This window comes from Mus pahari, chromosome 1, assembly GCF_900095145.1.
Source record: "Mus pahari chromosome 1, PAHARI_EIJ_v1.1, whole genome shotgun sequence".
Lineage (NCBI taxonomy): Eukaryota > Metazoa > Chordata > Mammalia > Rodentia > Muridae > Mus > Mus pahari.
The window spans coordinates 21,315,419-21,329,669 of NC_034590.1; the positions used below are offsets into that span (position 1 = coordinate 21,315,419).

Consider the following 14,251-nt stretch of genomic DNA (forward strand, 5'->3'; position numbering starts at 1 on the left):
TATGGAGTTGGTCTTCTTCTGGGAACCCAGGAAACAGTGGAACACTCATATAGTTTCTGCTCTGGCTGAACATTTATGTTTTGACAGTCAAAGCCATTATCAGTTTAGAGGGTTTAAATTAAGTTTTCTTCACTTATCACCTTCATGGTTGCCAGTTTTATGATGGTTAAGATCACAAACATCTTGAGAATTTAAAAAGAAAAGATAAGGCCAATTAATCAAGTGTGATATCAGTGTCCCTAAAATCACATTCTTAGAGGTTTACCTCATCCCTGTATAAGCTTCACCAGCTCTTGTGTCTAGAACTGTCTGAATTATGGACCAATCTACTCTCTTGAAGACTGCTGAAAGCAGTGTAGGAAGGTCCCAGTTTCCTTAGTTGACAGCTGCTAATAGACACAGAATGACTGTCCCATTTAAAATGAGTTTCATTTACTTTTTTGAACATCTGTCTCATTAATATGGAATTCTTTACTTCCATCTGTCCCCATACAGGGTAGTTGTCTTGATCATTGGTAACCCATAAAGTATATCCCCCAGTTAATCAATATAAAATAAAAAATAAAATTAATGATATGAAAAAGCATGGATGCAGTAAGCATAGTTAAAATTTGAATAACTATACACAAATCTGTCAGTCAATTAGCACCAAAAATATACAAAGCCATATACTGTGATTCTTACTCATGTTACACCAATAAATTATCACCTTTACATTTAGAGATAGATTTTCCTTAGGTTCCATTAATTTCAATGACTAATAATGAGGTATATGTTTTTATTCACAGTTTTATATTATATACACACTCACATTTTCTATTATATTCCTTTAACAAAAAAATCAAGAAATTATAATACTTCCATTGAATGCATTATAGAATTCATACAGCCTTGATAACATCAAGATCTAGAAGCACCCGTCTAAAGGAAAAACAAGTACAAAAAGTGGGGCACAGACTGAAGAAAAGGCCATCCAGAAACTACCGCACCTGGGGATCCAACATATATGCAACCACCAAACCCAGACACTATTGCTGATGCCAAGAAATGCCTTGTTGACAGCTGTTTCCTGAGAAGCTCTGCCAGAGCCTGACAAATACAGATGTGGATGCTTGCAGTCAACCATCAAACTGAGCACAGGAACCCTAATGGAGGAATTAGGGGAAGGTCTGAATGAGCTAAAGAGGTTTGCAACCCCATAAGATGAATAACAATATCAACCAACCAGACACCCTAGAGCTCCCAAGGTCGAAATAACCAACCAAATAATACACATGGAGGGACCCATAGCTCCAGCTGCATTCTAAAACAGAAGATTGCCTTATCTGGCTTCAGTGACAGGGTAGACCCTTGGTCCTGTAAAGGTTCAATGCCCCAGCAAAGGGGAATACTATGGCAGTGAGGCAAGAGTGGGTGAGGGGGAGCACCCTCATGGAAGCAAGGGGGGGAATGGGATAGAAAGTTTGAAGAGGGGAAACTAGGAAATGGGATAACATTTGAAATGCAAATAAATAAATAAAATTACCAATTTTGAAAAAAAAATCAATGAACACCATTGCCGAGGAAAAAGTATACTAAAATATAGGCCAAGAAGCGGGATATGAATAATTTAAATTAATTTAGTCCAATTTAAACTGATTTTATAGATGCAATTATTGAATTTAAGTTGACACTTAGTATGTGAAGTATTGTAGAATATGAAGTTAATCACATTATTCTATAGAAAGTAAAGATTATGATGAAGACAACCAAAACATCATCCTATACATATATATAAAATCTCTTATTGTGTCTTGGATATGAAGATTTCCAAGTAACCAACCAATGAAACAGCCAACCGTGAATGAACCACACATCCAACGAACAAGCCAACCAGCCAACCAAACAACCAACCTATCTAAAACAAATAAACTGACAAACCCAGTGAATAATCCGTATCTTAAAAATCATTTATGTTTAGAAGATGATGGAGTGGGATTTTCTCCTAGGTAAAAAAATGTCCTAACTAGACATGGGAGATGGCTTTTTGGGCTAAAGCACTTGCCATGAAACTTTAAGCAGCCAAGTTTAAAACCTAATCACCCACACTGATACATATTGGTAGCCTGTCTATAATCTCAAGAGTTAAGAGAGTCTGGGGAAAGAAAATTAAGAATAGCTCAACAGTTAACTTCTGGTTTCCTGTGGAAGTCCTTGATTCAAGATAAAAGATGAAGAGTGATAGAGAAAAAAATCTCTGGACATCTAGGTCTGGTATTAACTGACATATACACACATGTGTATAAATACTTGTCAGAGCTCCCATTTTATCAATGCAATCCAAACCTACAAACACAGAACAAAATTGAAGAAATATTTAAAATGTCCTATAGCTACTAATATTTCTTTTGCAAAATAGCTAAAGAAAATATATTGTCTCATTTAGAAAGTGATGTAAGACTTACTGAGTAGTCATGGCTCAAAGACCAAGCAAACCAGACTCCTTTCTCTCCTGCTTTTTCAGATGTCAGACCCACCAATTACTGTTCAGCAGTCATTACAACTAAATCACCAATGTCTTAGTTTTTTATCTGTTTTCCTTTTTTCCTTCCCCATTCTAATTTCATGAATTTTATTGAAGATGTGACCTTCTCTGCTGCTTTTTTTCTTGTTTGTTTCCATTTCTATCTTTGAAGAAGCAAATTTAGCCAGTTCTCTGCAGAGAGCACCTTGAGTTCTTTCTTCTTGACTCCACTAGTGTATGTTGAGTTGACCTCATTCTTGGCCAATGTAGTAGTAAGGAGGATGTCCTAGGAGCCTAAAGGCCACACATTCGCTGGATCCTTGCCTACGATAGATTTCTTACAGATGGAAATCTTCTAGTTTCAAAACCTAAACTTATATCTGATGTATATTTGAATCACTATTCTGCAATTACACCTGATTTGATCATTTTCCTCATAGCTTATTGCTTCTTTGTTGTTTATTGTGCAAACATAAATTTAGATCTGATAATTCTACAGCACTGGCTCACATTGCTTGACATTGCCCACTTTCTGGACACAAAAAGTAAAAAAAAAAAAGAAAAGAAAAAAAAAGCAAGCACTAACAGTGAAGAGGTACCATAGGAGTTGGTATGGCCAGAAAATAAGAGATAGGTTACTGCCCAATTGTTGATAACAGGCTAGTGAAGAGCATGACTCAAAAGAGTGACACTCAAAGCAGATCCAAGTGAAAGAAACCACAGGTCATTCTTCACCTAAGAAATCTTCCACAAGAACCAGCTTCCAGGCACTCTCTATACTAAGCATGTTTCTTATTGACAACTGACTCAGGAGACGTATCTGTTTGCCAGAGGTAGCTTATCAACACACAAAAGAAGAGTATAGAGTTGTTTTGATTTCCATTTCTCTGATGACTAAGGATTTTGAACATTTTATTTTCAGGTGCTTCTCAGCCATTCAGTATTCCTCGGTTGAGAATTCATTGTTTAGTTCTGTACCCCATTTTTTAAATAGGATTATTTGATTTTCTGTAGTCCATTTTCTTGAGTTCTTTATGTATATTGAATATTAGTCCCCTATATGATTTAGGATTGATAAAGATCCTTTCCAACCTGTTGGTGGAATTTTTGTCTTATTGACAGCGTCTTTTGCCTTAAAGAAACTTTGCAATCTTATGAGGTCCCATTTGTCTATTCTTGATCTTACANCACAAGCCAATGCTGGTCTGTTCAGGAATTTTTCTCCTGTGCCAATATCTTAGAGGCTTTTCCCCACTTTCTCCTCTATAAATTTCAGTGCCTCTGGTTTTTGTTTTTTGCTTTTTGTGGTTTTTTTGTTTTGTTGTTGTTGTTGTTGTTTGTTTGTTTGTTTGTTTGTTTGTTTGTTTGTTTTTCCGAGACAGGGTTTCTCTGTATAGCCCTGGCTGTCCTTGAACTCACTTTGTAGACCAGGCTGCACTCGAACTCAGAAATCTGCCTGCCTCTGCCTCTGCCTCTGCCTCTGCCTCTGCCTCTGCCTCNTCTGCCTCTGCCTCTGCCTCTGCCTCTGCCTCTGCCTCTGCCTCTGCCTCTGCCTCTGCCTCTGCCTCTGCCTCTGCCTCTGCCTCCCGAGTGCTGGGATTAAAGGCATGTACCACCACTCCCGGCTGTGTCTCTGGTTTTAAGTGCAGTTCTTTGATCCACTTAAACTTGAGGTTAGTATAAGGAGATAAGAATGGATCAATCCTCATTCTTCTACATACTAACAGCCAGTTGTGCCAGAACCATTTGTTGAAAATAATGTCTTTTTTTGCACTGGATGGTTTTAGCTCCCTTGTCAAAGATCAAGATTCCACCACACATCAGTCAGAATGGATCAGAACAAACATTCAGGTGACAGCAGATCCTGGCAAGCATGTGGAGACAGAAGAACACTCCTCCATTGTTGGTGGGATTGCAAGCTGGTACACCCACTCTGGAAACCAGCCTGGTGGTTCCTCAGAAAACTGGACAGAATATTACTGGAAGATCCAGCAATATTACTCCTGAGCATATACCCAGAAGATGTTCCAACTTGTAATAAGGACACATGCCCCACTATATTCATAGCAGCCTTATTTATAATAGCAAGAATCTGGAAAGAACCCAGATGTCCCTCAACAGAGGAATGGATACAGAAAATGTGGTATTCTTGTGTTGGGGAATGAAAAAATCCTTCATTATCCATCTTTCAGCATAAACAATTCTTTCAAACATACTATGTCTTCCTTATACAGAACTACCAGTAATGATATTTTCTTCATTCTTCTATGTATTTATGGTAGTTACTCTAAAATATTTGCAAAAACATTTCATTTAAATTTGTAACTACTGTTGGATTTATCATTAATTTATTCATTTGTGAATAATTGTCACACATATAACTTTTGTGATATATATAACTATATATACATATATATGTACATATATATATAGTTTTTGTATAAGTCAGTAAAAAAATCTAAATTACTCAATGTGACTCAATAAAGAAATATAGACTTGTGATATAACAATAGACGATATAAAAGTGCTTAACATCCTTTCTTAAAAGACTTTCTTACTTTCTAACTTCAAATCTGAATTGGAGACTTTTGAGTCAGTCTAGTCTATACAACTGGTTCTTTTCATTTTGGTCTTAACAGAACTTAGCATTCGATTCATGACTGCCACTCATGATTTCCATATTTCTCCATTTACTAGCCTACTCCTGCTAGGACTGAGAGCAGCTGTGGATCATTCTTCTGGTTCCTGATTTCATGCAACAGAGAAAAAATAGCCTATGACAGTAAGGAAGTTGGGTTCAGAGATCTCTTTCTGACATCCCCTGAGAAACTGAGTGTCCATATTGGGGACACAACTATACTAATGTACAGAATACAGGTTGTAGATGGTGCGAATAAATGCAACCTGGATATAAATTAAGGCTCCAGAAATACTGGTTTAAATAAATTACTTAATTACTCTAATCCTAATTATAAACCAGGTCAGTAATTACCACATAGCAGGGTGTTGCTTAATCAAAAAGAACATAGCATATGCTCATTATTTTGTTTATTTTGTTCCAGGAATAGTACTGGAGACTTCGTAAGCAAGGATCTAAGCATCTCAACCTTGGAAGCTAACTTAAGAAGTATCCACCCAGTGATACTTCAGGTTGTGACATCAAGTTCGAAACCTGGATGTTGCTTTCCCTCATCATTTCCCTGTTTGGGATGGTACTAAATGCCATAGTGCTGTGATTGCTGGGCTTCCAGATGCACAGGAATGCCTTGTTTGTCTACATCCTCAACTTTCTGTGGTTGACTTTTTCTTCCTGTTCTCTCAGTTTGTATTTTGTGTTCTTGTTATCATTTACACCATCAAGTCCATTTCAAATGACATCCTATCGTTTTTCATTTTTGTGCCTCCATTTCCATATCTTTCAAGCCTGAGCATTCTCATAACCATTAGCATTGAATGATGCCTGTCTGTCATGTAGTCAATATGGTATCAGTGTCAATGTCCAAGACACACATCAGCTGTCATCTGTGTCTTGCTTGAGCTCTGTCCCTGTTGTTTGTGTTCCTGGATGGGAAGGCATGGTTTTTTTTTTTTTTTACTGTTTCCTGATCCTAACTCCTTTTGGTATCAGACATTTGATATCATCGTTATTGTATGGACAATTGTTTTATTTGTGGTTCTCGGTGGGTCCAGCCTAATCCTACTTGTTAGGATCTTCTGTGGCTCCCAGCAGGTACCTGTGACCAGGCTGGATGTGATCATTGCACTCAGAGTGCTATACTTCCTGATATTTGGTCTTCCCTTTGGGATCTACTGGCTCCTTGACCAATGGATTGGGAGACCTTGTAATTTTTTGATGAAATAATTTCTTATCCTGTATTAACAGCTGTGTCAACTCCATCATTTACTTCCTTTTTGGTTCCATTATACACAGTAGTGGATTCAGGGTGTAGACTCTCAAACTATTTCTGGGGAGAGATATGCAGGACATTCCTGAAGAGGAAGAAGGTGTTGATAATAGTTCTTGAGGAAATCATGAAGAACTGGAGAAATCCAGTGCATCAGATGACAGCTGCTTTGATTAGACAGAGGGCGTCATTTTTCTTATCTTTGTGGGCTAATTGAACAACCTTATTCAGTTTGTTAGTTAATCTTCAATCAGCTAAAAATGATAATCGTTTTTGTGATAGTTGAAAGATACAGTGCTGTCATACAAATACTAACTGTACCATTTCTCTTGCTGTGTTATTAAGGGCTTTACCATCTCCTTTTGATGGGACTACTTGCAAATGTTCTGGAGAGCTGTTGAACATTGTTGTTAAATCCATTGCTCAATAGAAGGCAAAAGAAAGGTCAAGGAAGAGCTGGATTTCTTGAATTACTGAAATTTATAGTCCTTAAAGAATAATTAGATATTGTAAAAGTTATTTTAGAAAAATGCTTTTTTGTCAGAATTTCAAGAGTTAAGGAGATACACTGTATAATCTTAGTCTTTACAATCTCTGCATGTTACAAAGAATATATAAAGTGATAGTCTTTCATATATATATATGAAAGACTAAATATATATATATATATATATATATATATATATATATATATATTGCTTAGTAATCAAATATATATTTCCAAGAGAAGTCTATTAAATCTCTATTCACCCAATGGAGTCCTCACTTTCAAGTTCATTGTACCTTTCATTTTCAGCTTGGAAGATGGCTATCAGGTTTTGTAATACATCAACATCTGACAGCACCTGAAGGTAAAGAGAGACTGTCCTCTGTGGTTTTCTTTTTTTATTAGATATTTTCTTCATTTACATTTCAAATGCTATCCTGAAAGTCCCCTATACCCTACCCCTGCCCTGCCTTCTTACCCACTCACTCCCACTTCTTGACCCTAGCGTTCCCCTGTATGGGGCATATAAAGTTTACAAGACCAAGGGGCCTCTCTTCCCAATGATGGCTGACTAGGTCATCTTCTGCTTTAAATATGCAGCAAGAGACAGGAGATCTGGGGGTACTGATTAGATCATATTGTTGTTCCACAGACCACTTCCATTCCTTTGGTAATTTCTCTAGCTCCTCCACTGGGGACCCTGTGTTCCATCCTATAGATGACTGTGGGCATCCACTTCTGTATCTGCAAGGCAAGGCACTGGCATAGCCTCACAAGAGACAGCTATATCAGGGTCCTTTCAGCAAAACCTTGCAGACATTTGCAATAGTGTCATTTGGTGGTAGAGTATGGGATGGACACGCAGGTGGGGCAGTCTCTGGATGGTCCATCCTTTCATCTTAGCTCTAAACTGTCTCTGCAACACCTACCTTGGGTATTTTATTCCCTGTTTTAGGGAGGAATGAAATATCCATGTGTTGGTCTTCCTTCTTGATTTTCTTGTGTTTTGGAGATTGTATCTTGGGTATTCTAGATTTCTGGGCTACTATTCACTTATCAGTGCGTGCATATCAAGTGACTTCTTTTGTGATTAGGTTACCTCACTCAGGATGATATCCTCCAGATACATCTGTTTGTCTAAGAATTTCATAAATCCATTGTTTTTAGTAGCTGAGTAGTACTCCATTGTATAAATGTACCACATTTTCTGTATCCATTCCTCTGTTGAGGGACATCTGAGTTCTTTCCAGCTTCTGGCTATTATAAATAGGGCAGCTATGAACATAGTGGAGCATGTGTCCTTATTACCATTTGGAAGATCTTTTGGGTATATGCCCAGAAGAGGTATTGCTGAATCCTCCCGTAGTACTATGTCCAATATTCTGAGGAACCACCAGACTGATTTCTAGAGTGGTTGTAAAAGCTTGCAATCCCACCAGCAATGGAGGAGTGTTCCTTTTTCTCCACATCCTAGCCAGCATCTGTTGTCACCTGAATTTTTGATCCTAGCCCTTCTGACTGGTGGTAGGTGGAATCTTAGGGTTGTTTTGATTTGCATTTCCCTGATGATTAAGGATGTTGCAATTTTTTTTCAAGCGCTTTTCAGCCCTTTGGTATTCCTCAGTTGAGAATTCTTTGTTTAGTTCTGTTCCTCACCTCTTCTGCAATTATATCAAAGCATTAGGTCCATTCCAGATGTACTCATTGAGACTAGGCTCCATAATTTTGTACTTTGATTCATTGTAGTCTTCCATATTATTCTTCCTCTGTTGAAAATAAAAGTTTATTTGATGAAGGGGGTGCACTGAAGATCATCTTCATCAGTGGGTATAAACACACAAATCTAGAATATAGTTAAGAATTATCCTGAACTGGGGCATATAAAGTTTACAAGACCTAGGAGCCTCTATTCCCAATGATGGCCAACTAGGCCATCTTCTGCTACATATGCAGCTAGAGACATGAGCTCTGGGGGTACCCCAGTACAGGGGAATGCCAGGGCCAAGAAGTGGGAGTGCGTGGGTAGGGGAACAGGGCCGGGGGTTATGGGGAACTTTCAGGATAGCATTTGAAATGTAAATAAAGAAAATATCTAATAAAAATATAATAAAAAAGAATTATCCTGGTTTAGAAATGTTGTAATATAAAGTTCTTTTCCAAAATCAATGACTTCAATAGCTTGAATAGATGGCTAGGTTTTTAGTCATGTTAGGCATGATTTCTTTTTTGTTAAGTTCATCTTAAGTTTAATTATATAGATACTGAGTAAGACCAAGGAATGCATACCACTACTTACCATTATGGTTATCATGATAGGTTGGGCATTGTTGTGAGTTATAGCTGGGTAGGACTGTCAGTTATTTTCATTCTTCTATATGGTTTCTTTCCATACCATAAACCTAGTTTTCAGGGAAGAGAAATCAAAGTCAGTTTCTATCCAGGGACCTCTGGGCTTTATGCCTAAATTGAACTGAGTTCTCAGCAATAGGGTCTTAACATCTACCTCTGGGAAAGAAAGCAATTCAAATGTATCATATGTTTTAGGAGTAGCTTAGACAACCATGTTGTTTATTATAATTAAAAGCACTACAAGTCTTTACATTTAGTTTCTGTGTTATACAATGGATATTTAAGTGTGTATTTGTATAGACAATTATTGAAAAATGCACAGCTCTTATGTGTTTGGGACTATTCATTCACTTATGTTTGTACTTCTGGGTGTTGAGTACAAGTTCTGATGCATAGTGAGCTACATTCACATTTACATAAAATGTTTTGATCTTTTGTATTACAATATCTTTTGTTCTTCTTTAGCTCAATTGAATACTTTTACTGGTATTTTTTCTGTCTTGGAATGATATTTTTTCAAAATATTCATCTATGAGCTGGCTCAAGACTCTTGCAGTCTGATTACTAGAACTCAACTTCCAAATTCTATTAGATAGCAGTTGAGAATTAAGTGCACAGAGTTTTCTTCTGAACTCCACACATTATCCACCGTATCAATGTGGTTGGCATAAAAAATGTACTCAAGCCCACACATAAAAATAAATAAATAAATACCTTAAACATTTATTTACAGTCCTAGGATTTGCAAAGTGTGTTTGGAGTTTTAAAATGAGAACTAGAGCAGAATTTTAGCTCAGTACAAATCTTAGTGACTATTTTCTCTTAATCACATGAAGACATACAACTATTAAAACCAGTTGAGAAAATGTGTGAAAAAGCAATGTCTCATTGCAGTATGATTAAAATGTACTACCTATTAGTGGAGATGGAAAGGAACAAGTGGTTTGTAATACCACTCCCCATTTCTGAATAGCACACTATTGGCAGTGATACTACAAGCTTGGTTAACCAACAGAAATTTAAGTATGTATTTTGATTTTTAAGCCTTCTATTACCAGGCCTTCCTTCTGAAGCTCAGTGTTAGACAGAGACATGCTTGACTTTCTTCAAATCAACATTCACAGGTGAGCCACTAAAATAGCATTAGCAAAAAAGAAAACAATCTTCATCTAATACTCAGCCTCCAGTGGAGACTTGCAGTGTGAGTGAGGCAGGAATTTGCTGTTGAGAATGCAAGAACAGGAGGGGACTTTGTTTAGAGTTCAGTGCCAAGAATTTCACAAAATGATCTAGCACTAGTAATAAAGTAAACTTGGAACACAGGTAGGACTGGAAACACAGATGCCTGGAAATGCATCTAACTGAGATGGAGGCCCTCACAGGACAGGCTGGAGTATCTCCCTACATCACTGCCAATTTTATTTTATATATAATCACCCTTGCAAAGAATGTGCATATTGCTGTTCTTATGAGACTCAAGTACACATATGCTATACTATGTTCATAGAGGTTTTATTCATCATAGCCAGAAACAGGAAACAATCCTAATGTCCCTCAATTGAAGAATGTATAAAGAAAATGTGGTTCATTTACATAATAAAATATTACTCAACTATTAAAAAACAAGGATATCTTGAATTTTGTGGGCAAATGAATAGGAAGTAGAAGATACACTGAGTAAGGTAATGCAGACTCAAAAGGACATGGGTGATATGTACTCACATATAAGTGGATATTAGCCATAAAATACAGGATACTTATGGATACTCCACACACCCAAAGAAGCTAAACAGAAGCAAGGTCCAAGTGAGGATGCTTGAATCGTACTTAGGCAGTTGAATAAAGTAGTAATAGGAGGCAGATGGAGGGAGGGAACTGGGTAGAAGAGGGGATGGGTAGGAGAATGGGGTGGCTTCAGGATCAGGTGATGGAAGAGACAAGAAAGAAGATAAGAGGGCTAGGAGAGTAAGCAGAAACCAGTCTGTAACAGAAGGGTTGGGAAGGAGGTAATATGGGTATGGAGAATTGAGGGGTCAGGGATATCTTTAGGGCATGCCTGGGATGGGGAAACTTCCAGGAGTCTCTGGGAGTGACTTCAGCTGAGACTCCTAGCAGTGTGGGGCATTAAAACTGACATGGCCATTTCCTATAGCCAAGCAAGATACCCAGTGGAGGAATAAGGACACCAACCTATCCCAAAAGTTTTGACTCAAAATGTGTGACCTATCTAAAATGATGTAGGAACAAAGATATAGCAGAGACTGGGGGAGTGGACAATAAATAGCTGGCCCAACTTGGAAGCATCCCCTTAGCAAGAATCAAAGTCTGACAGTATTAATGACACTGTTGCACTTGCCTACAGGAACCTATCTTACTGTCTTCTGAGAGGATCCACCCAGCAGCTGACTAAAACAGATGTAGAGTTCCACAGCCAAACAATTGACAGATCTCTGAATCTTGTGGATGAGTTGGGGGAAGGATTGAAGACCCCAGAGGGGACAGGAACTCTACAGGAAGACCAACAAGGTCAACTAACTTGAAACCTTGGGGGGTCCCAGAGACTGAACCACCAACCAAAGAGTATACAGGCAACTGACCTAGCCCCCCTCACATATGTAGCACACATTTAGCTCAGTCTTCATTCAAGTCCACAAAAATTGAAAGAGGGGTGGGCACTACACCTGTTACCTGCTTGAGGATTCTGTTCTTGTCTGAACTAAGTGGGAGAGGATGTACCTAGTCTGCAGAATCTTGATGTGATAGTGTGGTATGATACCTAGGGGTGATACCACATCTCGTAGCTGAAGAAGTGGGACCATGGGGGAAGGGACTGATGAGCAGAGGACATGAAGAAGATAGGGCAGCAATTAGGAAGTAAAGTGAATAACTAAATATGTTAATGAAAGGGGCACTCACCACCAACCCCTGTCTTTTACAAGAGCTGATTTTTAATTAATTACTTAATTTACATATCACACAATGTCCCTCCATTACTTCCTCAAGGATCCCCTTTCCCATCATTCTCACCTTTTCCTCTGAGAGGGTGAGGACCCCTGGTTATTCCCCTGTCCTGGTGTATCAAGTCTCTGCAGGCTTAAGCCTGTCCTTGCTCACTAAGATCAGAAAAGGCAGCCCTGTTGGTGACATGATACCCTGGTCAGGCAACACCTGTAGAGACAGCCCCTGCTCCAGTTTTTGGTGGACACACATGGAGACTGGGCTGCACTTCTGATATGTATGTGTTGGGAGCCTTGTTTCGACCCATGCTATGTTCTTTGGTTGGTTATTCAGTCTCTAAGAGCTACCATTAGTCCAAGTTAGTATAATCTATTGGTCTTCCTGCAGAGTTGTAAAAATTGTTTCACAAGTTAATGTGAATTGCATTGAATCTGTAGATTGCTTTTGGTATGATGACCATTTTCTGTAGTGACCCATGAGCACTGGATATCTTTCCATCTTCTGGTATCTCCTTTAATTTCTTTCTTCTGGGTAAATTTTTTTTCATAAAACACTTTCACTTGCTTGGTTTAAATATATAATTTAGAAAGTTGTTCTGTTTCCATGATTTTGTGTGCTTTCCATTGTTTCTGTTGTTATCAAAGTCTAACTTTAATCCATAGTGGTCTGATAATCTACAAGGAGGCATTTCAATTTTCTAGCATTTGTTGAGGCTTGCCTTATGGCTGAAGACATGATCAATTTTGTAGAAGATTTCCTCAATTGCAAAGAAGAAGGTGGATTCTTTTGTGTTAGGGTACAAGGTTCTTTAACTACATTAGATCTATTGATCCTTAACCTTGGTTATTTTTCTGTTTGGTTTCTGTCTCAATGAACTGTTCTCTAGTGAGAATGAATTTTTAAATTTCATCCTGAGTGAGTTAACCCAATCACAAAAGAACACACATGATATGCACTCACTGATAAGTGGATATAAGCCCAAAACTTGGAATACCTAAGATAAAATTCACAGACCGCATGAAGCTCACAAAGAAGGAAGACCAAAGTGTAGATGCTTTGGTCCTTCTTAGAAGGGCGAACAAAATACTGGAGCAAATATGGAGACAAAGTGTGGAACAGAGACTGAAGTAAAGGCCATCCAGAGACTGCCCCCACCTGGTGATCCATCCCATATACAGTCACCAAACACAGACACTATTGTGGATGCCAAGAAATGCTTGCTGACAGGAGTCTGACTTAGCTGTCTTCTGAGAGGTTCTGCCAGAGCTTAACAAATACAGAGACAGATGCTTGCAGCCAACCATTGCACTGAGCACAGGTTCCCCAACTGAGGAGTTAGAGAAAGGACTGAAGGAACTGATAGGGTTTGCAACCCCATAGGAAGAATAAAATTATCAAACAACCAGAACTTCCAGAGCTCCCAGGGAACCACCAACCAAGGAGTACACATGGAGGAACCCATGGCTCCAGCTGCATATGTAGTAGAAGATGGCCTTGTCAAGCATCAATGGGAGAAGAGGCCCTTGGTCCTGTGAAGACTCAATGCCCCAGTGTAGGGGAGTGTGAGGACAGGAAGTAGGTGAGTGGGCAGAGGAACATCCTCGTGGAGGCAGGGGGAGAGGGATAGGATAGGGGTTTCTGTGGGGGGAGGACAGGGAAAGGGTATAACACTTGAAATGTAAATATCTAATAAAAATTTCAAAATAAAAGAAAATATTCAGTAAAAAATGTTTCACACTATTAATGTCTGGTGTTCAATGTGTGATTTATGCTTTAGTAATGTTTCTTTTATATTTGTATTTTGGTCATAAGTGTTCAGAATTGAGATGTCTTCTTGGTGGACTTTTTTTCATGATTATCCTGGAATCCATTCCATCATCAGCCACCAAACCCAGATACTAATGCACATGCCAGCAAGATTCTGCTGAAGGGACCCTGATATAGCGGCCTCTTGTGAGACTATGCCAGTGCCTGGCAAACACAGAAGTGGATGCTCACAGTCAGCTATTGGATGGAACACAGGGCCCCCAATGGAGGAGCTAGAGAAAG

The 14,251-nt window shown here is 38.6% G+C and overlaps 1 pseudogene; it reads left to right on the forward strand.

The window, feature by feature from the left end:
• Positions 1–585: 585 nt before the first annotated feature.
• Positions 586–6,528, forward strand: LOC110335602 (annotated as a pseudogene).
• Positions 6,529–14,251: the final 7,723 nt, after the last annotated feature.